Raw genomic sequence first — 25977 nt, forward strand, 5'->3', positions numbered from 1 at the left:
TTTTTTTTTTTTTTTTTTTCTTAGTTCTACCTGATCTGAATGTCATTGTACATCTTACTCTAAGCAGCGTAACTAGATAATAGGGATAAGGAATTGGCTGAACAGTTTCTTTCTGATAGATGACCCCATACAGTATAGCAAATAGTGAACAAGTGGCTCTCTTGGAAGGGTTTGATCAATAAAATTCCCCTGGATTTATGATCCCGTTGTCTTTCGTCTCCTTACAGACTAGCAGTTGCTGTTCTTCTCGGCCTGACTGGCATTTGATTTATAAGATGAAACTTTCTGCTTTGTCCAGCTAAGACTGTCATTATAATACACGGACACTCTTAAGAATAATAGTAAAAATAGTAAGATACAAGTCCTCTTGTTGATGGTTAACAAGTTTGATGCTGAGGTTCTTACACTGTGAGGTCCATGTACAGTTATTCTGTGGAAGCTGGAGGAGTTCAACATGTATTAGTACAAATGTACTGGAAAAAAGCCAGGCATCCTCTGTTACAGGTTGTACTCAGTATGGGTGGATGTAAGATCAGCTGCAGACGGACCTGCAGAGACTGGCAAAGACAGGACTCTGGATGTCTGTATTAAAACTGCTGTCATACAACAAAGGGTACAAAAGGCATCAGTTGTGAGCATTTCCCTGGATTTACTCCTGCTTAACTTCTGCTCACTAGCTAGCTGCTGCAGTTTAGGTTATAAACCTTGGTGTAAACCCCTTCAGTTTTAGTCATAATAAATATCGTATCATCAAAGCTCAGCTCAACCTTTTCACTAATTTGCTAACTCTCACTGGTCTCTGCTTAAACGACTTAAAAGCAGTCTGCTGAGATGCTAGTGTCCAGATTATCTCCATAATGTTTGATTGTTTGGTTGTTTCTTTTCATTGTTTTAAAGAAAAAAATTTCAACCTAGAAGGGCCTTTAAGGAGTACAGTGATGGCTGAGATAGCATCTGTATTATCAACAGCTAGGAATAAAAAGGTGAGGAATGGCCCATAGGCTTGCTTAATAGGCATAGGAACTGCATGTATGAGAAACTGAGTGATCTGGATGTTGGTTTTTATTTATAGGAGGGAGCAGCTTCGATCAAAGAGTAATATTCAGGAAGGATGCTTACTGCTCACCAAGTTATAGGCTTGCTTTGCATCTCTGCACATATTTTCCTCAGTAAAAATATACTGAAATTAATAGCAATGTGTAATCACTGGGATTACACAAACACAAAAACAAGATAATCTGTCAGTCTTACTTAGATACTGGACCTGTTTGACCTTAACTGTATTCTGTCTCCAGTATTGCAACTCTTACATTAATGTTCTTGAGTTCATTTTTTGGATCTAGAGATTGTGCTGCACAGCATCATTTACCTATGGAGATAGGTTTCATACTATTGTTGATAGTAGAATTCCTTAGTTTTTAAGTTCCTTATTTTTTAGTAGGATTCCTTATTATTCCTCATTTTTTATTAATGAGTACAACAAAGACTTTGCTGATTTGTCACTAGTTGGTAACTTGATTCTTTAAAGTACTCCACCCCTCTTTTAGACCCTTTCTTTCCTAACAATGACCTCCAGTAGGATTCATTAATAAGAAGCAGGGCATTTACAAGAAGGACAACTTACAGTAATATTAGCATGACATTTTTATATGGGGTTATCCAGCCGAGGAGGGCACACAACCATTGGGTGACTCATGTTGCCCAAGAAGGAGCTTGGAGGATTTGTGGAAAGCACAGCTGTGCTCACACTGTGGGACCTTCACTGCTTTCAAGTCTGAAAAGCTGAAGTTATACCTCAGTGTAGCAGCATCACCGGCTTCATCAGGTTTATGTGACTCTTATTTCTTCCTGTTCAGCTTTGCCCCTACATTTTGTGGTATCTATTTGTTGCCACTGTACTTACATCGCACTGTGTCTGTGCTGTCTTAAATTTCCTGTTCCTCTGAGCTAAGGGTCCCCATACAACCCACAGCACAGGTAACTGTAAAGAACTCTTCCTCAGTGTTTAGCAAGGGACTCTAAAACATTTAAGTAGTATATCCTGAACAACACCTTATTGCAGTGTGGTCAGTTTCCTTCCTGAACTTTATTTGCTCTATGATTTTCACCGTCCCCAAACGTTAGCATTCCCTATGGAGTAAATAAATGTGTTCAAGACGTATGCTTTTTGGTCCACTGGAACATTCTCATAAGGTAGTATGAATCCAGACACGTGGATTTTTTTGTTTTTGTTTTTTTCCTGTTTGCTTGTTTCAGATATCATGAGTAATTGTTTCTTAAAGCTCAAGCTCTATGAAGTTGTACTGAGAAAGCTTCAGGTGTAAAAGTGGCAAGATGTTAGTCCCCATGTTTTTGGGAAAAATGATAATGTGACAATAAAGTGCATCAGCAGTGGAAAGTAAAAGATAAAAAAACCTTTCTTAAGCCAAGCGTGCAATTCTCAGGGTACCAGATGGTGTGGTGGAGTTGGTGAGGTTTGTGTTCATACAAACTATGTGGTCTGAAGCTCATTATCATTGTTCACAGGAAACATGTTTCAGTCCTGAAAATGTTCACTGCTAAGCATTCTGCTCCTCCCGTTTTTTCATGGCATTTGAGCAATAATGATCAGTTACTTTTGGCAAGGTTAATGTTACACCACATTTAGGGCATATATTTTACTGATGAAGAGCCAGTGTTTTTCAAGCACATAATGTGATTAACAAACTTGATTAAAAAAATTATGACAACTTCAGGAAAATCTAAAATGTAGTCCTTTTTCTTCATAAACAATGCAACTTCTCAAACAACACTGTCAAAATAGTATGATATATACTATTGTACTCTACTATTGTACTATACTATTGCATATATACTGCTAAAAATACTGATATGTTTTATATCATAAGAAGTCATACAAGGTCAAAACTTTTATTTATTAAAAAATGTCTGGCTGAAATAAGCTGCTGTTAATTTCACTTGACTTTCAAATAGGAATCTAGTATAGTATTTTGTTGTTTTGTTTTAATTCTAACAACTTTTTTCAAACAAATAAAAATTCCCTGGAGAATTTATAAGTTGAGACCATTCAGTTGATTGACAGTGCTGTTAAAGTACTGAAAAATGTTCAAATACTATTTTTTCTGTTTTTAACCTTCATGCTAATACTGAGGAGGCACTTAAACACTTCAGGTCCTACTTAATGTTAAGGTTTGTGGCTGAAGATTGTAGAAGTTTCTTATTTCTTTTCTATTTTTTATTAGTACTTCAAGCTATATCAGTTCACTGTTTCGATGGAACTGGCAAACTTTCAGTGAATGTCTTTGCAATGTTGGCTTGATTCACTGACAATAAAAGACTGAGTACAATTTCTCTGTGAACATCTAGGTTTCTGTGTAGTGGAGGGATTTGCAGTTTATAGCATGGATATGCTTTTTTACTGCGCCTCTGAAAATCCACCCACATTTGGCAAAGCTGTAAACATTTCAGAAATTGTATTTCACACATTCTTGGTAAAGTCTTGTTAGATTTTCTTAGCTGGTGCATTTCCAAAAGATTACATATGCCTTGGATGTCCGCCTCCCTCAGGTAGATCAAACTTCCTTTGAAATCACTGCTCTGAATTGGGCAAGTCAAACCAGTCCAACTATGAGAACAGAAATCAATGAATTTGCCTTTCTTGTCTATTGGTGAGCATCCTGCTGAGATCAATTAGCACATCAGGATAGATTAAACATTAAAAATTAAACCTCAGATGGGATACAGATTGTGCACATGAATGAGAATGTTCTGTGGTTATGAAGTGGTGAGACGGAGATTCATGATAGTTTACACAGGCTTGAATAGTTGCATATATATATTTATGAATTAGTCGCTTGAGGGTTGTGTTACTCCAAATTTTACATCAGAAATGTGTAATTTCTGATTTCATTTGCGCTCTCTAACAATGTGCATTAGTTATAAACCTTGCAGGTTTTTTTTTACAGTGTAATGCCAATGAACCTCCTTATCACTACCAGCTAGTCTAATGTTTCATTTCAGATCTGTTTATTATTTCAAGCCAAAATCTGCTATGTTAGCTTCCAGGTAATCGCAAACTAGAGACTAGCCTGGACTTACCCCTTTGTATGAGTTTCTAGAGTTTCTAAAGTAAAGAACTGACATTTGCATTCATTGTCTTCCCAGCAGCGTGTAGTGTAAGAGGGAATAGAATAGTTTAGAGTTGGTCTTTCATTAACTGCAAAATACGAAAACTCCCATAGGAGACAAAACAGAATTAGTACAGTCTCATATCACCCAAATCACAGCAAACAACGTTATTGATAAGAGAACATTTGGTAAATGATACAGACATAAGGTAATGAAAAAAAAAAAAGATGTGAATGTATGCACACAATACACCCTTGTTTATTCTTACTTTTTATTTCCTTTTATTTTTACTCTGAAGTGTACTAATAACCAGATTGTCAGTATAAGCGCAAGGCTCTTCCAGGTAAGAGATTTTTCCTCTGGTGCGACTTGTTTTATTCCAGCCCCGAGTGGAGTTGAAGGAACACTGATTTTTTTTTTTTTTTTTTTTCTTGTTTATTTTTCACTGTAACTGAACCAAGGTTCATTAGAATACCTTTGTACTTCTGTGACAAAACGAGGTGCCTAAGAAACCAGGTGGAGATAACCACACTGTCTTTTTTTCATTATTTTGTTAGCTTCATCTGTCCAAATTGGCAAGTTTTGTGGTAATATATGCCAAATGTTCAGGATTGCTTGTTTTGCTCAGCAGCAATGCTGCATGGATTTAGAACAGTTTGGTTGGTCACCTTTAGCACACTTCATTTGATTGCCTTTTCTGACCCAGTCCTTTGTCTTGCTTAATTGCTTTATTTTACATTACATGCAGCCAAAAAAGAAATCTCATTTTTCTTTCAATTAAAAATAACCCTTTTCTACCACAGAAATATTTCATTTCCAACTCTATTCCATGCAACGTAAAAATTTTCAGTCTTTTAAATGTTATTTTCCTTAGGGTCTAGATTTCAAAGCAACAGAAGAGAAGTTTTCCTTTCTGTCATATTGCTTGATTTACAGTAGTCTGAAGTCAAAAAGAAGCATTACACGGATTAAATTAGCCAGCATATTTCAAGTTATGAACACGGACATGTTCATGATATAAATTTTTTTGGAGATGGTATCCAGAAGCTCCATGTAAAGTGAGCAATTAGAATTCTTGTTTGAAAAAAAAAAAAGTACTTAAGATCTTCTTCTCTTGGAAATATGATCAGAAGAACTATCCTTAAGGAAAATGGCAAATTAAATAGTTTCACAGTAATATATATACACACACACAGATGTATATATAAATTCATTCTTAAGTGCTCAAAAATATTAATTACATTTTTTAGCTCATTTAAATTTTGATGATGGTTTTCATTTAAAAGAAAATATTTGTGTACGTGAAAAATATAAGTTGGTGAACAGGTGCTTTGTAATGCAGATTAAAGGTCTGATATCTGTTGCAGAGTCTAGATGGGCTCATGACTGTAAAGACACTTGTATTAGACGTGTAGACATTCCTGTAATCACTTCGCATTATTACATCAGTGCTAATTTTTTTCTTCTCATATTAAACACTTACTTGCCTTTAGAATTCTATGCAAGAGAGCGTTCAACAGCATATTCTTAAATCCCATTGAATGCTGAGAATAAATCATATCATAGAATCATAGAATGGATTGAGTTGAAAGGGACCTTTAAAATCATCTAGATCCAACCTCCCTGCTGTAGGTAGGAACACCTTAAATCTTTCCATAATCGGGGCCTAAACCAGTAATTTGTCAAATAGATGGGTAGCATATGAAGTTCATGAAGGACATTTCCATTGTTTATACTACCAGCATCCATCTCTTTTGGTGCTGGTGGTGGGAGAGGAAACTACAAGGAAAATCTAAAGATTTTGAATATATCTACTTTACATTTATTGAATTTTATGTCTATCCTTCCTTCAAATCTAATTTGCTTAGAGATATGCTCAAGCAGCTTGGTGAAAAGGCTGCCCAGAGAAGTTGTGGATGCCCCATCTGTGGTGGCATTCAAGGCCAGAGATTGAATGGGGCTTTGGGGCAGCCTGATCAGGTGAGTGGCAACCCTATCCATGGCAGGGGCATTGGGAATGGATGGGCTTTAAGGTCCTTTCCAACCCAAGCTGTTCAGTGATTCTGTGAACTGAAATTTTCTCTTTTCCGTGCCGGTTTTTTATTTTATCCATTACTTGGGGTAATGTTTAAAAAATTAAAAAAAAAAAAAAAAAAAATTGATGGAGGCAGTATTTATGGGATAACTGACATAGTTTTTTGAATAGTCTGAGAATACAGGTTAAGCAAATTCAGATGTGTCATGACTTTTTTGTTTAATTTAGACCTTCATCTGATTTCAAAATATACAGAGGTATATGCGATGTGCTCTACTGGGCAGATACTTTCCTAAATTCCTTTTCAAATAGATTAAATCAAAGGAAGGAACTCTAGTGATGGATAACTCGGTAACATGCCTCTTTCTTGATTATTTTTTACTATGAATCTTAAATATGTTCAAAGGCATCTTTCCATCATTGCACCAGATGGGAGTAGCTCTGTCACTTAACAGAATCCAAATTGACTTGAGCATATCTTTGTCTTATTTATTTTAAAGTGTTTCATTTAATGTCTCAAAATGTTTTCATTTTTACCCCACTTAGTGGGTTGTTTCCAAAATTTTCATGCAATAACCTTTCCTCTCCCCACCTCTGCCAGAATGAACGATCATATTTTATTTCTTATTCTCTCAAGGGGGCAACTTTTGCCAGACTTATGTTTGCTTTGTCTGCCTGCCAAACTCCAGCAAATGTCTTATTGTGTAAAGGATGATGCAGCCAGTCTCCACATGATTTCAGAAGGTTCTTATGTGTTGGGTTTTTTGGTTTGTTTTGTTTTTTAAATTGTAGGTTTTTCTTCAATCTGTATGACACAGCAGATAAAATGATCTTCAACTAAAGAATGAGTGCAGTTATCTTCTTGCAGAATTATAAAGGTTGAAATTATCTTGAAAGCCTTCAGAAAATAAGAGCACAGCATGGCTAAATCTTCACCTCCTTCAAGAAACAAATATCAGCTGTCCAAGAATTTGTTGTTTAAACATGGCATTTACAACTAGTACAATCCAGCAGCTCTTCGCTGTGTTCACATGACCCTTTAAGGGCAAAACTTATGTTCACTCATATTCTTCTATGATCAATGTAATCCTGGAACTTGCCATGAAAATTTGATTTCAGTAGTTAGTGGTTTGTTTGTATGAAACTCCTAGGGAATCTGGCTTTGTTTTTCCACTGTGGATAGCACTCATCTAATTCTGTCTAAAAAATACAATCATAGGCAAGGGTGATTTTTTTTTTTTCCAATGAACTATTTATCTATTCAATTCATCAAAATATTAACAATATGGATGTTTAGGCTGCCATCTAAATATTACAACGTGACTGGAATTTGATTCCTGTAACTGTGACCTCAGCCAAAACAAACAGTTGCAAAAAATGTTAGAAATATTTTTGTTTTGCTTTTATGGTTTGTTTTGTTTTGTTTTGTTTTGTTTTTATAGAAATGCAAACTCTTATGTTCCATGTTGTTACATACTAATTGCTGGAATACGAGTAGAGGAGTGATTTTTACATCATATTTTAATTATTCTGTTGCAAATTCTTCTAAACATGCAATGTTGCTGTGTGTAAGATGCTGTGGTAAATGCAAATAGTTGTGGTGATGGAAGCATGGGATGTGATAGGAGACGTTATCAATTCTGGGGGGGGAGGGATGTCAGGGGAATCTTACCAATGCTTGGAAGGAGGATTCAGAGGATGGTGCCAGGCTCTTTTCAGTGCCCCAGTCCTGGAGGCATTCAAGGCCAGGCTGGGTGAGTCCCTGGCCAACTTGATGTAGTGGTAGATGTGCCTGTCCTGAGTAGGGAGTTAGAGCTAGATGTTTCTTGAAGTCCCTTATAGCACAAGCCATTCTATGATTCTCTAGTGCATTGAAATCTGTGACAAAAGTATTTGTTTTCCTCTGGCAGAAGTATTTGGGAAGGACCTTAGGGAAGTGTCATGTCCAATGCTGTGCCCATTAGCCCATTAACATGTAATATGCTCTATTTTCCATAATTAAGGTATTCCAAATTAGTCCCTCCTTATAATGTTCCCTTTCTTTTTTTACTTCACCTACTTTTTCAATAGCTAATTTCTACCATTGAAATTAATTCTAGGCAACAAACAAACATTTAGAACAGTGAGTATTTGACACCAGTTTTTCTATTCTTGCCCCATAAATCTGATGTTACAATCCCTTCTAACTCTCAAAAATGTCCCAGGAGAAAGCAAAGAGACATAAAAGCATTTCAGTTCAGTTCAGTTTTGTAGCATCATGATAGTGAAGTCAAAAGACAGATTTGGCATTTGCAGAGTGACTGTGGATGTAGTGCCTTCAGATCACCTCTATTTTGGTTCTTTCTGATTTGAGTTCTCTCTGGTTTGAGAAAAAACTACTAGGAGAGGAAAAAAAATTCTATATGGCCTTACAATGTCTGGGTTTGTGAATCTTTAGTGTTTTGATGCCTTGAAACTTGTGTGGATGTTTACAGCCATGAAATGAGACCGTATCACTGTGGTATCATTTTACTCTCCCTCCAAAAAGGTATAAATCATCCATTAGACAGTAAGCAGTGGAACATTTGACTTTCTCTGCTTCTCTAGAGAGAAATGATCATGTGCTAATTTGGGGAAATGAGAATTAGAAATGGATAGTTAGTGAAGGTAAAGTGTGTGACTTGAAGTCTGTATATGGTGCGCTTCAAAGAGTGAATTCAAAGTCCCTGTACTTCTCTCTCTTTTTTTTTTTTTTTTAATAAATTAAGGAAATAAATGTATGAAACAGCATAAAAGGGACGTGCATCACAAATAGGCAAAGCACGGCAATTGCCTTTGAAAGTGTCAATGAGATCTGTTTCTTTCTCTACAGAATATAAGTAGCTTGAATTAGAGTATTTTGGCTAAGTACCCTGTCTTGTGCTTTGGTATTAACTCTGCGATAGACTTTCTGAGCTTCCAACTTCAAAAAGCAACAAAAAAACCCCGAAGTTTATTATCATTGTCGCTGAGACTTCTTTCCTAAAGACTTAAATTTTGGAATATAAAGCTCAGTTTTGATTGCATATAAGTAGTAGTATGTAGAAACTGCCTTGTGGAACTGTAATGCTCGGCTCGAAGTATTCCTCAACTACTTGCACCAGAGACAAAATCAAAAAGAATCTGCAATTTCTCTGCCGTAAATTGAAGCCAGCATTTTAAGGCCATGTAAGATAACACTACAGTAGAAATGGCGATGACGCCTTCTGTTACCACTAGCTGACTTTTTAGACTGGATAGAAGAAATTGAGGAAGATGAATGATGGGGGAGGGAAAGATAAATCATATATCTGCATGCAATAGCTTGTCTCAGAGATGCTTTAGAGTCATTGAGGAGAAGACAAGCGATCAAGTTTGAAGTTGAAAAATACATCTTTGCTGCCATTTTCTTCATGAGGTAGGTGATTGGAAGCTGGAGGGGATTTTTGCTACTCTCAGTTACCAAAGAGTAGATTAAAAAAGCAGTGCATCAGATAAAGCCCTGATTCTTCAGGGCTCTTCTGGGCTTTACTGTGTGCTGATTGCCCATGGCAGTGTTTGCTCAAATCCAATGAGCTGTTTGAACAAAATGTAAAGTGCTAGCAACATTAGAGCAGGAGACTGAATGTTATCTATCCCTTCCTAAGGCACACTGCAGAGTAAAGGAACTCTGTGGATTTAGAGAAATCTTTCGACAGATGATGAGCAAGATTAGTTTAAAGAGAACCTCTGAATGGGACAAGGGTTTCTGTGACCTGTCAGAGGAGTAAAAAGAAGTCATCTGCAATTTCGTTTGGCTGCATGATGCAAACAGAGATGCTACAAATTGTGTTATTTAGCAAATACTATAGTTTGGTGCAAAGATGATAATGAAGGCTATTTTTAAGTGTATCTCCTGGGCCTACTGTGCAGAATTTATGATTGGATAGTACTTTGTAGTGAATGAAGTTTATACTTACTCTATAAGAGACTGTAAAATATTCTTGCAGAGTTTTGGTCTGGAAGAAGAAATATTTTAGCAGTAAGGAAAGGGAAAGTGTGCTTCACATGTCCTCTTTTGCTATTTTTATCCTGGCTGGGATAAGCTTTGCCAGGATGCAGAGATTAAAACTGAGCTGCAGAATAAATTTTGACTGCACAAGCAAGTGAATCATTACCTGAGGTTTGAATTTAAATAAAAAAATTGAACGTGAACTCAACTCACTTCCAGACTTGTAAACAGATGACACCACAGTCATACAGATAGGTTTCAGGACACAAAAAGAACAGTCAGAAGTCACTGGACTCCGTATGTTTAAGGTGGGCTTTTGCAGGTGTGCCGTACAGACAGCCTTATTGTGACATATATACATGGCCACACACACACATGCACTAATACACTTCACGGATGCAGTTCTTAGTTTAAAGATGTCCTACTTGATGTTGCAATTGCAGGGAAAATTCAGAGCAATTAAACGCGTAGGAGGGGGACGAGGTAGAAAAACTCACAAGCAAAACCAACTATAGTAATGAATACATTCTGGAGTAGTTTTGGTGTTGATTGCTGGGTTTTTCAAACTGATTCTTGAAAGGGTAACTTTTTTTCAAAAAGGAAAGCAAATTAGTTCAGTTTAGTGGTTTGTTTGATTGTTTTTTTGTTTTTTTTTTTCCCCCTTGACTGGCTTACTACCTGATGTGTTGTGGAAGAGAATCACTGTGCCTTCTATCCATTGATGGTGAGCGTGACTATCATAATAACAACAAGAAAATGTCAGATTTCTAAGAAACTGTCTTTTCCTTTCATCCTTATCTGTAAAGGCTGGATTTATTACTTGGCCTATTTCTGTACTATTCTATAACTGGGTTGGAACAGTTGTCAGTGAAGGTTTAATAGACTTGCACGTCAGAAAAGCAGAAAGAAGAGGAGAGTGGTGAAAAAGGTTCTTAATACTTCATCAAAATTTTATTTCTTTGCTTTTAATAAAACCTATTTAGGGAAACATAGGACTCCTGGTTTATTTCTGAATTCTGTAGTGTATGAGGAAATAAAGCTCACACTTGCATAGCTCTAAACCAGACAATTGCTCCTTAGTCCTTTTCCCTCCTTTAGATAACATCTTCCCGAATGAATAACAAATGGCATCAAACTCCTGCAATCTATCAGTCTGTAGAACTCTCTCCCCTGTGCCTTTCTAGATACAGGATGGACTTCTGGCTTTTCCAAAAGTTTACTATATGCTGTGATCCAAACTGCTGCTCTTTGTCGTTTTGTTGGATTTGCAAGGAGCTTTCCACTGGTTCAGCCCTTTTGAATGCACCAGGGTGTTGGTAGAGGATACCCTCCAAAACCCCATACAGCAGGGATGAGCATTTTGCAGGAGCTGGGCATTAATGCTCAGGGTTTTTCTCCTTCCAGCAGTGTTCCTACTTAACTTACGATGGTAACTGTGCTGCTGAGCTGTTCTCTTTTAATGAGGTAAGACCTAGCAATATATAAACCTGAGTTATTTTGAAGAACTTTGCATATATAAATGTAGAATTATTATTTGTTTTTAAGGAAAATTCTCATGCACTTTATTCTGAATGAGAGATTACTTTGCACTCGGCATGCCTAACAGGAAATAATGAAGAATGAGTCTGTTCTGTGGGCAATAACTGTACATAGTTAAGATATCAGTTAACAATGTGTATTTGCCACACTAAGAAAAGTGTAAATTAAGAAGTTAGTGCTTTTATTTCTATTTTTCATTTATGCTGATTCTTTCATGAGTCAGTAGTGTAGTTCATTATTTAACTGCTTGCTACTTCAGGAAGTGACTTTCATTCTAACAGTTTACTTTCATAGAGATTGTGGTAATTAATGGTATAAAACAGTCCAGACTGCTTTCCAAAATGAAAATCTGCATGTGAGCTTCGTAGTCGATTGAATGTGTCAGTACTGAAACGTTTCCATTTATTCCACAATTTGTTGTTGCCATTTCCAGGGACGTTAGTTCAGCTGATGTTGTTCTCTTTAGGTATAAGCCAAGGTAGGCTGGAGGAACAGAACTGCTTTCAGTAGGAATGTGTCTGTTTCATGTGTAAGTGGTTGGTAATGAAATATTCATTCTTAATCTCATTAGAATTGTCACATGCTTCTGGAGAGGAGACTGCCAGGCGTGCCCAAGTGTTTGGATCTTCCTCAGTGTTGGTCCATTTTTCTTGTACACATTTAGTTGACTCCAGATTCCCTTTGCTTACTGCATTCATATGTACTGTTAGGTTATGATCCTGCGGTCCAGACCAGACTTGGCTCTCACTGGCTTGATGGGAAATCAATCCCAGCTAAGAATTTTGGGATGTAATGAGCTGAATGTGCGATGTTTTAGGGAAGCAGCAGCAGTATTATCTGCTTTCATATCAGAAATACTTATAAAAGCATTAACATGTCCAGTCTCTATGTTAAGCAATATCAGCTCTTCAAGTTTTGGCTCCAGTTCTACTTCCTTCATGCTTGCATAGAAACCCCTATGAATGAGGGAGGAGTAAGGCTCTGTGAAAACTGACTATGAACTCTTATGGGTTTTGCTTCACGTTTCCCAAATCCTTCACGTAAATATCACTTCTTTTTCCTTTATTGTTTTCTTGGTAGGAACCAGGGAACTTTATCTTGCATGCAAAGCAGTTTACATGGCTTATAGAAGCAAATGGAAGCAGACTGTTGTGAACACTCATCCTAAATGCTCAGGAGTTAGCATGCCTTGGACTGGGAGGCTATGCAGTTGGTGGTTTATATGGTGAAAATAGCAGACACAAGGTAGTCAAAATGTGTAATGCTTTTGAGTACAAAGAATAAGCTTAGTCACAGCTGAGACATCTCATGTCTTGATCTGAAAATTTAGGAGAGGCTTGTATGCAAGCAGAAAGTTCATATCCTGGCTTTTCCTTTCTACAAGCATGCAGAAATGCAAGAGGTGAATGAAAGGCTGTTGAATTCAATGAGAATTGCTGGGAATGGTCAAATCCATTTCTTCACCAATGATAGATACATCTTCTGATGTGTTTGCCAGAAATCCAGCAAAAAAAAAAAAACCCAAAAACAATACGTTTAAGGTACTCTAGGGTTATTGTTTTTTAATATTTGTCACTGAACATGCCAGAAGCTTCTGTTGAAATCATATAGGAGTGAGAAATACCGTTATAGTGACATCAGTACTGAAGAATAACATAAAAATGATATTTTTATATTTAAAATAATGAGAAGGTTGCCTGGGAACCTGCAAATTCTTCTCATTCCTCTCTTATCTCAAGGCAGGGTCAACTATATGTGCTTCTGGCAGATGTTTATCTGATTCTTTCTTAAAGATTTTCAGTAATGGAAATTCCATAGTCTTTGTCATCATTCTGGTGCCTCTCTTACAGCGGAAGTGTTTTTTTCCTACTCTCTATCCTGAATCTACATTACTGCAGCTCAAGGTCATTGCGTAGACGAGAAGAAAAGATTCTTTTACCTGTAGCAGCAACTTCCATATATTTGAATAAAACTTATCTAAATAAGATCCACCCAGTTCTTCTGTTGCTTAAACACCATTCATTCTTCTTTCGAATGTTTAACCAAGGATTGCACTAAATCTAAAAACTGTAGTGTAAGGGGTATATCTATGCTTACAGTGAAAGTGGAGTGCTTTAATTGTGGCTCTTTATTACAGATCCTTTTTCTAGTCGGTAGCTGTGATGCCACCAGAGCTTGTAATGCCAGAATGGGAAGAATACAAAGCATGTGGAATATTAAGAGATCATTATCATACAAAGATAATGGGCGTATTATTTTAATAATACGGCACTTCTACACTACTCCCAAGAATGTATCAAGTTCTTGTTTTAAATTCTATGCGAGTTAATACGTAAGATGAGTTCTTATTAGTTTGGGAAATTATGTTATAAAAAGAGTGTCAGAGATGGGAGATTATTTTTTGTTTACATGAGATAACATAAGGACCTTGTTTGTTTGGAGTTAAAAAGTGTTCAAATTGAAGATTGCAGCAAGCAGATTACAATTAATTTTACAGTTCTTCAGTATTAGGTAAACCATTTCCAGCTTTTACTGATATTTTGTCTTAATTACTTTTTGAAATGCTTGCGTTCTATAAGGCTGAAAATTTCATCCTCTCTTTAAGTTCAGAAGAATCGGCAGTTTGATTTCTGATGTCCTGAATTATATTGAAGGCATTGTTGCTGAAGGAAGGGACTACAAATAGAGTGTAAGATGGAGCGTATAATCAAGATGTTATAATTACAATATAATTGTATAATCAATAGATATCAAGGGGTTACGATTACAATATAATCAAGAGAATTAGGCAAAGTAAACAACGATCACAGAAGAGAATTAGTGGAAGAGCTTACCCTTTGGCTGAGCTCACCAGAAGACACCAAGAGGGGTGATCTCCAGAAGAGATCCTTCCCCTCTGGTAGCCAGCTCTTAAACAGGTCTAGGAGGGATGAAGCCTGGCTCCACCCCTTCCGGCAGCACAGGAGAATTGCCTTCACCTGTGCTCCTCTGGCTGACTCATGGCTCGCCTCAGGTGATCAATCAGAGGTTCAGGCCGTGACTCAGCAGTTCCCATACAATGGAGGCAGAAGGATTAGCTTGAAAGTCTAATTATATTAAAAAGAAAATTAAGTCAAGAAAAAGGAGCCTAAACTGTTCTAAATGGAGAATGTAAAAAAAAAAAGCCAACACCAAGTGCTTGTGATCTGCCAGATGCAGGGCTAGGACTGGCCATAACTGCACAGTGCAGAGTGCCATGGCATGCATTTGCGGTCCTGCTCTCCAGATACTTGGCAGATCACTGACAGCCAAGGCTATCTCTCCCCAGTCCCCATTGAAATGCCAGTCAATTATAGACTATACATCAATCTAATTACATTTTAGATTCAGTGCAAATCACTCAGTATTAAAAGAAGTCTGTCTTCTTGTAAGATGGATTTCCGCTAATTTAGCTCTAGCAGCAGCATGTCTGCAAGCAACTTTGCTGTGAACTCCTGGCAGTGGGGACAGAGTGTTGGAGTGGGCAGAAGTATAAGTTCAGAGATTCTCATCAGTGAGATCCAAAAACTTCCTTACACACAGGCTGTGTGCTCTCCTCATTCTCATTCACAAAAAATAAAAAAGAAAAGAAAAACGTTATATTTTTCTACTGCTTTTCTCCTGAAAGACAGGTCAATAGCGGACAGGAACCATCTTCTATAACCTCTGGTCTGTGCAAGCTTTGTAAACCTGATGAGCTTCACTGCTGTGGTTTCCATTTGTCTGTCCTATCTAATATTGTGGTATTTCAGTGGCTCTGACTATTCACAAATGTCTCTCTTTTCTCTGGGAATATCACATTCTGCACATGAAGACCTTACTATTCTTGCACCAACCAGAACATTCTTGAGGCAACCACTCATTAGTTTAGAGTAGGGATGAACATTAACTTTGTTTGCATATCGGAAGTTGTGGCTTGTAGAGAGAGGAAGCTCATTGATCTGAGCTCCGTAAGTGCCTGGTGTACGTTTTTTCGAGATGCAGAAAGCCAGCTGATCTCTGAATTCAATAGGTCAGCAATCCGTGTGGAGTGTAGGTCACGTACAGCGTTCTTTCTTTTTAGATTAGTGGTGCTTTAAGCAAGGAACAGATATGCTTTCTCATAGTCAATTATGAATTGATGACTCCAGCAAATCAGGTCCATTTAACCTTTTATATTTGCAGTCATTACCTTGGGATCGCTAGCAATTTCTGCTGTAATATATGTATGAATGTAGGAATCCAAATTACAATTTAGATCCTGATAAAATGAAAGTATTTGCTAATTTCAGCAATATGGAATTAAAGGTGGGATTCATGTGACTGCATGTAGTCAACCTGAATACATCCCAGAATAATTACAAATCCCTGCAGAACATGAAAGGAGGTTGTAGCGATCAGCAAAATATATGATCATCAGTCACAGTGGAGTTTGTAAAGTAATAGAAGGAGGTTTTGAGTTACATGGTACATATATTTGTTTCTTTGGAAACAAGAACACTACTAGCAGAAATAATAGTTGTAGTTATTAAAATCATGCAATTTCAAAATTTAACATAATTAAAAAGCAAAGTTGCAGTTATTGAATTAATACTATTTCAGGAGAGTAATTAAAGCAGAAAACTACTGTTTTGTTATACCAAACTATAGTTAGGAAGTATTATCCCAAGTACTTGCTGGTACTCAAATGAAACACATAGTGATAAATTCATTGACTTTCAGAAGAATTCTGACATGATGATACAGTAAAGGAACCATTAGAAGCTGTAAGCATGAATGCTGTAAACTACAAAATTCTGTTGTATTATGAATATAAAAATTGCTGGTGCCATCTACTGGAGAAAAAACAGGGAGAACAGAGATAGAAGCTGAGCAGTGCCCATCAGTGTTAGAAAAGAGAAACTGAATAATTCCCATCCTTAGTACAGAACTAAAGATGATGGGAAGATCAGGTTGTTTCTGAGTGCTTACCAATGAAATGTCTGAAATAACTGAAAAGATGTGGATCTTTTCTAAGCTTTTGTAATTCCTTATGATCTGTGTTTGCTAGGAAGAAGAGCAGGGCTGGATATGCGTAATTCCATATGATATTGATATATTGATAACCACTTATCAATAAGTGGTTTTAAGAGTCATAGAATTGCTCAGGTTGGAAAAGACCTTCAAGATCATCAAGTCTAACCATAACTTAACCATACTACCCTAACGCTAACAACTCACTACTAAATCATGTTCACCATGATGAGCAATACATCCAAATGGTTTTAAACACATCCAGGGATGATGAATCAACCCTGGGCTCCCTGGGGAGCCTATTCCAGTGCTTAACAACCCTTTCTGTAAAGAAGTTCTTCCTGATATCCAACCTAAACTTACCCTGGCGCAACTTGAGGCCATTTCCCCTCATCCTGTCACCAGTGAGGAGACCAATCCCACTCTCGCTGTAAGCACCTTTCAGATATTGGAAGAGAGCAAGAAGGTCTCCTCTCAGCCTCCTTTTCCCCAAACTAAACAGCCCCAATTCCTTCAGTCTCTCCTCATAAGGCGCATTCTCCAAGCCCCTCACAAGCCTTGTTACCATTTTCTGGACCTGCTCCAGCACCTCAGTGTCTTTTCTGTACTGAGGTGCCCAAATCTGAACACAGTACTCAAGGTGAGGCCTCACCAATGCCAAATACAGGAGCAAGATGACTTCCCTAATCCTGCTCACCACTCCATTCCTGAGACAAGCCAGGATGCCATTGGCCTTCTTGGCCACCTGGGCACACTGCTGGCTCATATTCAGCCAACTGTCCATCAGTACAACAAGGCCCCTTTGCGTCAGGCAGCTTTCCAGCCACTCCTCCCCAAGCCTGTAGGGTTGCCTGGGGCTCAACAACTTTATCCTCTTTTTCTTTAGCTTTTAAGTCTTAACTGGATCAATTTCACAGCTTGAACAAGCAAGTTTTGTTCAATCAATGTTAGTGTTGAAGCCCCCATGCTCACTTTAGACTGGAGAATGCTCTTTCTTTCACTTCCTAGGAAGTGAAAAGTTTCTGAGAAAGCAGGCAAACGTTGGAGTAGCCTGAACCATGACAGCACCACAACATATCAGGATGTCTAGAATAGAAATCAAAATTCCAGTTTTTAAGAAGAAAATCACAAGAACAAAATCTCTCACCACAAGAAGGTATGGTTGGAATCTAGGAAATTGAACTGCTTGGGTTGTTGTAGTGTTCTGGATTGAGCCTGTTTTTGTTAGGATTTTTGTTTTGTTTTGTTTGTTTGTTTGAGTGGTTGAGTTTCTTTTTGTTTAAAACTACACCTTGGTTTCACAGAGGTCAACATCAAAAGTCTTGATTACTTTTGTCTGGGTAGGATTTCACCCACAGTTTACTTGGAAACATGAAACTTGCTCCCAGGCCCATCTCCTGGGAAGAACTGTGCTTTAGTGTGTAAGGTTTCATTTCCTTACAATGGAAGCTTGTAAACTTTCGGGTGATTTTATTAATATGACTATGGCTTAATTTAAGGTTCAAGACTGAGGAGGTGACCACTTTGTTAGAAGCCAGTATGAAATAAAAATTCAAAAGTCCTATTTTTTTTCTTTATCCTTCTACTGCTTTGCATATGTTCTCTGGATGCCAGGCTTGGGAAGTGTCTGAAATGCTTCCTCTCTCCAAAATGGATGGTATGAGATTACTGTGGACTACTAAGGCATCCCCTTCTCCCCTGGAATCTCTTCCTGCTTAGAGATTGCCATCTCCTTTCTCTGCTTTGGAGGAGGGAGAGGATCCCTCCACTGTGCTGTGGTACCAAACCAGGGTCTGGTTCTTGGGTGGTCTCCTGGGGAGTGAACAAGAAGTGTCCCAGTATTGAGGTGGAAGCAGAGACACAGGCACAGAAGCCAGGTACATTCAGACACCAATGGACTTGGAACAAAACCTTCCCAATCATCAACACTAGCGGTGTTCCTCAGGGGTCTGTACTGGGTCCGGTCTTGTTCAACATCTTCTTCAATGACCTTGATGAGAGGATAATGGCCACCCTCAGCAAGTTTGCTGATGATACGAAGTTGGGAGGATTGGCTGACATGCCTGAAGGCCGTGCTGCCATTCAGCAAGACCTGGACAGGCTGGAGAGCTGGGCAGAAAAAAAACGGATGAAGTTTAACAAAAGCAAGTGTAGAGTCTTGCATCTGGGGAGGAATAATTCCATGCACCAGTACAGGTTGGGGGATGAGCTGCTGGAGGGGAGCTCTGCGGAAAGGGACCTGGGTGTCCTGGTGGACGACAGGTTGGCCATGAGCCAGCAGTGTGCCCTTGTGGCCAAGAGGGCCAATGGCATCCTGGGGTGCATTAAAAAGAGCGTGGCCAGCAGGTCGAGGGAGGTGATCCTCCCCCTCTACTCTGCCCTGGTGAGGCCTCATCTGGAGCACTGCGTCCAGTTCTGGGCTCCCCAGTACAAAAAAGACAGGGATCTCTTGGAAAGAGTCCAGCGGAGGGCCACAAAGATGGTGAAGGGCCTGGAGCATCTCTCCTATGAGGAAAGGCTGAGTGAACTGGGTCTGTTCAGTCTTGAGAAAAGAAGACTGAGAGGGGACCTGATCCAGGTCTATAAATATCTAAGGTGTGGGGGGCAGAATGGCGAGGCTGGACTCTTTTCAGTGGTGAGTGGAGACAGGACAAGGGGAAAGGGACATAAGCTGCAGCATAGGAAGTTCCACACAAATATGCGCAAGAACTTCTTTACAGTGAGGTGATGGAGCACTGGAACAGGCTGCCCAGGGAGGTGGTGGAGTCTCCTTCTCTGGAGATGTTCAAGACCTGCCTGGATGCCTACCTGTGCGACCTGCTGTAGGGAACCTGCTTTGGCAGGGGGTGGACTCGATGATCTCTGGAGGTCCCTTCCAACCCCTACAATTCTGTGATTCTGTGATTCTGTGATCTTCTAATGCACGTAGTGTAGAGTTCATCCCCTCTTTCTGCATGACCTAAGTACCAGCCAGACGGGCTTGTCCACATGTTTGTTTGCTGTGATATCACCAGATGTATTACTGGAAAGAGATTTAGGCAGGATGGTTGCTGCCTATCATGAGAGAAGAATGTGGGGAAGGAAAGCAGTTACAGAGAAATCTTAAATTACTGGAACAGCTTTTTTTCGAGAGGGGGAAAAAAAGACATGGAATGTAGGATTTCTGTGGATCACCATGGATTATTTTTTATTTCACCACTTCATTTATTGCAGAAATTTAAAGTACTCAGTAAATCAGACATAAAGGTACAAAAAGGAAGGAGTGTCATGCGTTTAATGCAGGTCAAATATTATTCTGAATGACTGAACTACAGTAATGTCTGTGCCACTGGACTCCTGTACTGTGTTAACCAAATAGTTTAAATCTGACTTCTCATGGAAAGGAAATCTGGGATCTCAGGGATGTACTGAGCACTCAGAATTGGCAGAGCCCTTCTTCACTTTGGGCATACAAAGCCCAAACAATGTGAAGAGATCTCAGCAAGGAGAACTATTTGATATTTTTAACTGAGCTCTAAGATATGTGAATATGTGCTATTTTAAACTCTTATCTGCCTCGTCTGGAAAGTGAGGATAACATGTTTTCCTTCCTATAAGTTGTGTTGAGAAAATAAACTAGTATTTATGATGTTGTTAGAAGCCTTATCAAGGAACATTAGAAACATTCCCTGGGAAAAGCAATCATTCTGTCTGCAGTGCATATTTGAATGGAGTGCACTAAACTAAAGCAGATGGTCACATACTCCATGTACTGAGGAAAAAGCCGGATTTTATGTATCTGTTCGTTGAGCATTGTCAGCTATTTTTTGTATTCAAATGGACAAAGGTTCTTGCAGAAGAGTTTGTATATGGTTATATGGTGAAGAATGTCATCATAGTGCATACAAGCAGAACGGGAACAGTTACAGCATTCGGTAAGTTTTTGAGTATGTACATAAAGATCTAGCTGAAGTTCTGTCAAGTGCTGTTTTAATGGATTCTGCTCTCTTGCTGAGAGAGAGGCAGACACACATACTTTTAGTTTGCACAAAGTCTGTGTTCCAGTTCTTTTCTGAACATTATTCTTTGTTACACTGATGATGCAAGAGCGAATCAGTAGACATCAGTGTATATAGATGGTGAAGTTGCGCCTTAAAAAGACTCAAGGCAAACCTGGAACAAAAATTAATTCTTATTTTGAATATGCTTTTGCTATTCAGGTAATTTGTGATGAGAGATTATTTGTGTCTGTGCCAGCAGTACAAGGCACTGTAAAGATGACTCGCGACTGTGAAATTCATCAGCCTATCCAAGGTCTATTAGTCTATCCAAGGTCTATCCAAGGTCTGAAGTATTATTAAATATATTCTTACTTGTGTGTAAAACCTGAATATCAGCATTGTATTATCATCCTGTTACTTTTCAAGGTTTTTGACAGACATTAACTCCCATTTAGGACTTCAGTAGTGCAGATAAAACTAATCGATTTATCTTTCTATTGCTTATGCTTTATTTTTAGTATGCGTGGCAACAAAAGCTTTTGTGTGTTTTGTGTGTTTTTGTTGTTGTTATTCTTCAGGTTTTTTAGTATTTGATTAGTTCACATCGCTGTTGCAAAGCTGTCATATTGTAAAGGCACAGCGCTACAACATTTGTCTGTGTGTATGTGCAAGAAAGAGCTGCTTGTAGAGTCACAGAATGGCCTGGGTTGAAAAGGACCTCAAAGATCATCTAGTTTCAAAACCTCCTGCCATGGGCAGGGTCACCAACCACCAGACCAGGCTGCCCAGAGCCACATCCAGCCTGGCATTGAATGCCTCCAGGGATGGTGTATGGGAACTGCTGAGTCACGGCCTGAACCTCTGACTGATCACCTGAGGCGAGCAGTGAGTCAGCCAGAGGAGCACAGCTGAAGGCAATTCACCTAGACCTGTTTAAGAGCTGCTACCAGGGGGGAAGGATCTCTTCTGGAGATCCGCTCTGCTGGAGTTTTGTGAGTGAGCCCACGATAGGGGTAAGCCTTCTATTTATTCTCCTTTTGTTATCATAGTCTGCTTTGTCAAACTCTCTTGTTTATTTCATAATTATAACATCTTAATATTCATTGATTATGTCGATGGCGCATCCACAACCTCCTTGGGCAGCTTGTTCCAGTGCATCACCACCCTCTGAATGAAAAACTTCTTCCTAATATCTGACTTAAAACACCCCTGAGCTTTCTGAGGAAGGGCTTTTTGATTGCATTTTTTTTTTCTTCACATTTTTAATTTTTAGTAGTTTAGGATTTAACCACTCCTTGTAGGTCTGCAGAAAAGCCTCAAACAAACTTCGGTGCTTTGTTTTCATAATGATGTTGTAAGCCACACAGGTAGAATTTCTTCAAAGTATTTTGCCAACAGGAATTCTAAACAAGGATATTGCAGTAATGTAAACGGATTTGTATCACTTAAAATATAACTTTATTTTGTTGTGACAACAGTATCTGTATCAGATACAGCTCAAGTAAATGGCAGTATTGTCAATTGATCTTCCTTCTCCTGCCAACGCTGCCCATGCTGGCTGTGTTTGGCTGCACTTCTCAATAGTAGGCATTTGTCTGAAGCGTGTGAAGTTCCTGGAGACTGACACATCTATGTTATTATGGTAGCTATTCATATTAAAAAATCAATAACTGAGTTAGCAGCAGCCAAAGTCAATGTAAGTGCTTTTTAAATGTACTTTTCTCAGATCATTTTTCTTCTGGTCAAATTTGGGTGAACTAATTTAAAAGAAATCCTAGACGTGATGTTTCAGTTTAGTGCATTCGATATTTATTTTTTACTCTGCTTACGAGTTTCAGATCCCATCAGGGGATAAAACTCAAACATTTCTGGATTTCTGATTTTTGGAGTCTTCCGTGTAATAAGGTTGCTAGTTTCTTACTAAGCCATTTTTCTTTCTCAATCAATAGAAATCATTTATGTTGGTAGGTCAGAGGAGGGAGAAGATCAAACAAAGCTTAAAAATCTTGCGGTGTTTTTGGTGTAGTACAAAGGAACTTCAGACCAGATGGTAAGCAAAGCCTTACTGCGTGAGCTGCTCAATGCAAAGATGACTTTCCTGTGCCTTGGCTCCTGTAGTATTTTCTAACAGAAAGGTGACAGTGCCGTGAGATTTGTTCTGTTTGGTGATAATTAGCATCGCTGGGAGAGGTGAAACAAAAAAGCATTTCCTTAAACTGAATGTTTTTTTCCTTTCGTAGGCGGGTGATGGCATTAAATAAGGTCTGAGGCAGCCTCAGGGTTGAATGGGTGATAGATCTGTGTGATTTCCTAGATACTTAGAGACTTTTAGCAACTTTCATCAGCACTGATTCTCACTGGAAAAAAATCTTGGAGGAAGGAGAAAAGTGTAATGCAAATTCTTCTGAGTTAAAATCCCAAATGCATCAGAACAGAAGATGTGTTTGGTGGACTTGGTGTTTTATGTTAAGTTTCATGGAAGACCAGCCTGCTGCTGGGTAGTTTTGTAAACATCCAGCATCAGTCTTGTTGACGAAATAGAAATGGCCCTGCCACCATGGAGATGTTTCCTGGGTGATGTTGAGGGCTGAAATTAAGAAAACAGGTAAAAGATCTCTTTCGGAGGCCTCGTTTAAAAAATATTATTTTACATGCAAAGGCTGAAATTAAGTGAATTAATCTTTCCTAACACTGGAAACTTTCTCTGTTCTCTGCCTAAAAAGCAAGGGAACTGTTCCCATAGCCATCTGCATTGTGGGAAAGATGAGAAGTGATACTTGGTTAGGTCTGGAAAATATGTCATTCCAATTTAATTAAAATACTGTTAGGACTAAAGAGCTGAGCAAGGCTTGTTATTGTGTGATATTCACTACCTTCTCTTTTATGAGTAGCTGTTGCTAGATTCTGCTCAGTAATAAGTCTGGGCAGCTTCTGCTTCACCAGTGAACAATCTGTGTTTTGCAAGGTTCTTTTTTTCATTATTTTTAAAGTATGATTTAAAAACTTGTTGCTGGAATTTTATTTTGGTGAAGTACAATGCTGATAAGTAGTCTTAATTACTTGTGAGCTGCAGGTGGGTGTCAGAATCATACCCACTGAGGGGAGTGGGGCTGGGCTCAGGCCTGGCCCTGGGGATGGGGCAGTGGCAGTGGTGGGGTCCTGTGGCCTTTCTGGGCAGGCACTGATGGCCCTATGAGCTGTACTGGGGTCCTGGGCTGTGGACGGCAGGGGGGGAGGGGAGAGGGAAGTGCCTGGGAATGGGCAGGAGCACTGGGGTCTCTGGGGGCACCCAGGTGCTGACATTGGTAAAGGGACATCGTTTTGGCCAGTGCTTCCAAAAATTGATGGGAAGTAATAATGCTCAGTTATTAGAAACACTGTTATGTATGCCTGGAAGTCCATTTATTTACAGTTAAAACAGAACCCATTATATTATCCAGTGAGTGCTGGGATGAATGAAAGAAAGTGAACTGGTTGCTTTTTATTTTGCAGAAAGCACAAAGTATACAGGAAAAAGCAAGCCATTAAGTGTCCCAGTACTTATAAACTATGTGTCACCAAGCTTTTGATGAGTTTTAGATACCGAGACCTACTCTGTACTGTATCATTTTACCTGTTATGGAAATTATTGACAGTAAATGTGCCTGCTAGCTTATGAATAATTATGAATATGCTGTGGCTGGCTCTTTTATCTGAAGTAATTACAGATTCTCATAATGTTATATGGTAATTTGTCAGAGAAGAGAGGCTTTAGATGGTTTGTGGATGAGACATCTTGGTGGATCGGTGACTGAAGTCCCTTCAGTAGCTCTGATAGCAACTGCATTGTAGTTAGACTGGAAGGTTTTTGGACAACTGAGTAATGGAGCATGCAGCTGTGCTGAATTTAGAGTCTTTCCAAGACCCCAGCACAGAGGGGACTGTGGGATGGAGAGCGCAGCAAATTACCAAAGCATCACAGTGTGCCAGATCAGACCCTTCCCCTGAAGAAGGAGCCCTTAGGGAAAGAATAAGTCTTGAGATCTCATCTCACTTGGGATTCAGGCTGTAGCTTGGATTTGACAGATGTCTTCTTACTGTCTAAAAACACAAGTGCTATGTGTTATGGTGTCCTCTCAGTTGTGAATGTTTAAATACACAAGATTTGACTGAAATTTTTTCATAATTCTTGTTAGTCTCTTACACTGCATATGTCTCAATACTGTCATTTGAGCTCATTATATTTGAGCATAGATGTATACATGTAAAAGTCCTGTTGTTTTTTTTTCCTTAAGATGGATTTGCTTAAGCGGAATATAATTTTGTCCAGTGTTTATTACGCATCATATCAAAAACACTCTACACTCCTTCCTGATGTCGTGATTTGAAGAGGTAATCATATGGCATTCCTCCTTGCCCATGGGAGAAGACGGAGCAATTGGGAAACTACTCTATTGAGCTAAGGAAACTAATTTATTTAAAGGAATGTGAGATAATACAGAATAATTAAGAATAATAAACCAAAATGGGAGGAGAGAGTGAGTCTGAATTCTTATCGGCAGGCACCCATGGCTGGTCTTCTGGAAGAGCAGAGAGCTTTGGCTCTTCACACAAAAATGGAAATCAGCTGGGGAGTAATAAGGACATGTGGGAGTTGTAGTCTGTCTCTTGTTAGTGTATCTTTTTTTTGGAAAGCCAGAACCCATGTGAGAATAGCTGAGACTGCCAGAATTGCAGCTCCGCAGCACCGAACAACTTGATGCATGATGCCCTGATATGGAATATTGATAAAACCAGGACACCTGAGTAACAGGAAAACAAACTAGTAGCAACTGAAATCGTATCTGAGCACACATTTGCTTCCATCACAGGGCTACAAGGTAAGAAGTCAGCCAGAGGAATTTGATCTATGATATCAAGTTCTGTGCTCTGGGAGTGCAGGGGTTCCATGCACATAAATGAAAGTCTCTTTTGTGCCTCCCAGATTGTCTAAAAGCAACAGCAACAAAGTGTCTATAACTACATTATTGTGCAAAATGTAAAACAAAAATAGTTAATCACAGAATGGCTTAGGTCAGAAGAGATATTAAAGATCATCCAGTTCCAACCCCCTGCAGTGAGCAGGGCTGCCATTCACCAGGATGGGGCTTTCTGCTGCCTGTCCAGCCCGACCTTGCACACCTCCAGGGATGGAGCATCCACAGTTTCTCTGAGCAACCTTTTTCAGCACCTCACTGCCCCCTGAGTAAAGAATTTCCTGCTAACATGAATCTTCTCTCTTTTAGTTTAAAGCCATTCCCCATTGTCCTAACACTATC

At 38.9% G+C, this 25977-nt stretch overlaps 1 protein-coding gene across 2 annotated transcripts in view; it reads left to right on the forward strand.

Annotated features, from left to right (window-relative positions):
• Positions 1-25977, forward strand: part of MAGI2 (membrane associated guanylate kinase, WW and PDZ domain containing 2) — a 699411-nt gene that overhangs the window by 78585 nt on the left and 594849 nt on the right. The window lies entirely within an intron of this gene.

Source organism: Centrocercus urophasianus, unplaced genomic scaffold (genome assembly GCF_019232065.1).
Source record: "Centrocercus urophasianus isolate 14NV4802_14NV808 unplaced genomic scaffold, USGS_Curo_1.0 seq_15, whole genome shotgun sequence".
Classification (NCBI taxonomy): domain Eukaryota; kingdom Metazoa; phylum Chordata; class Aves; order Galliformes; family Phasianidae; genus Centrocercus; species Centrocercus urophasianus.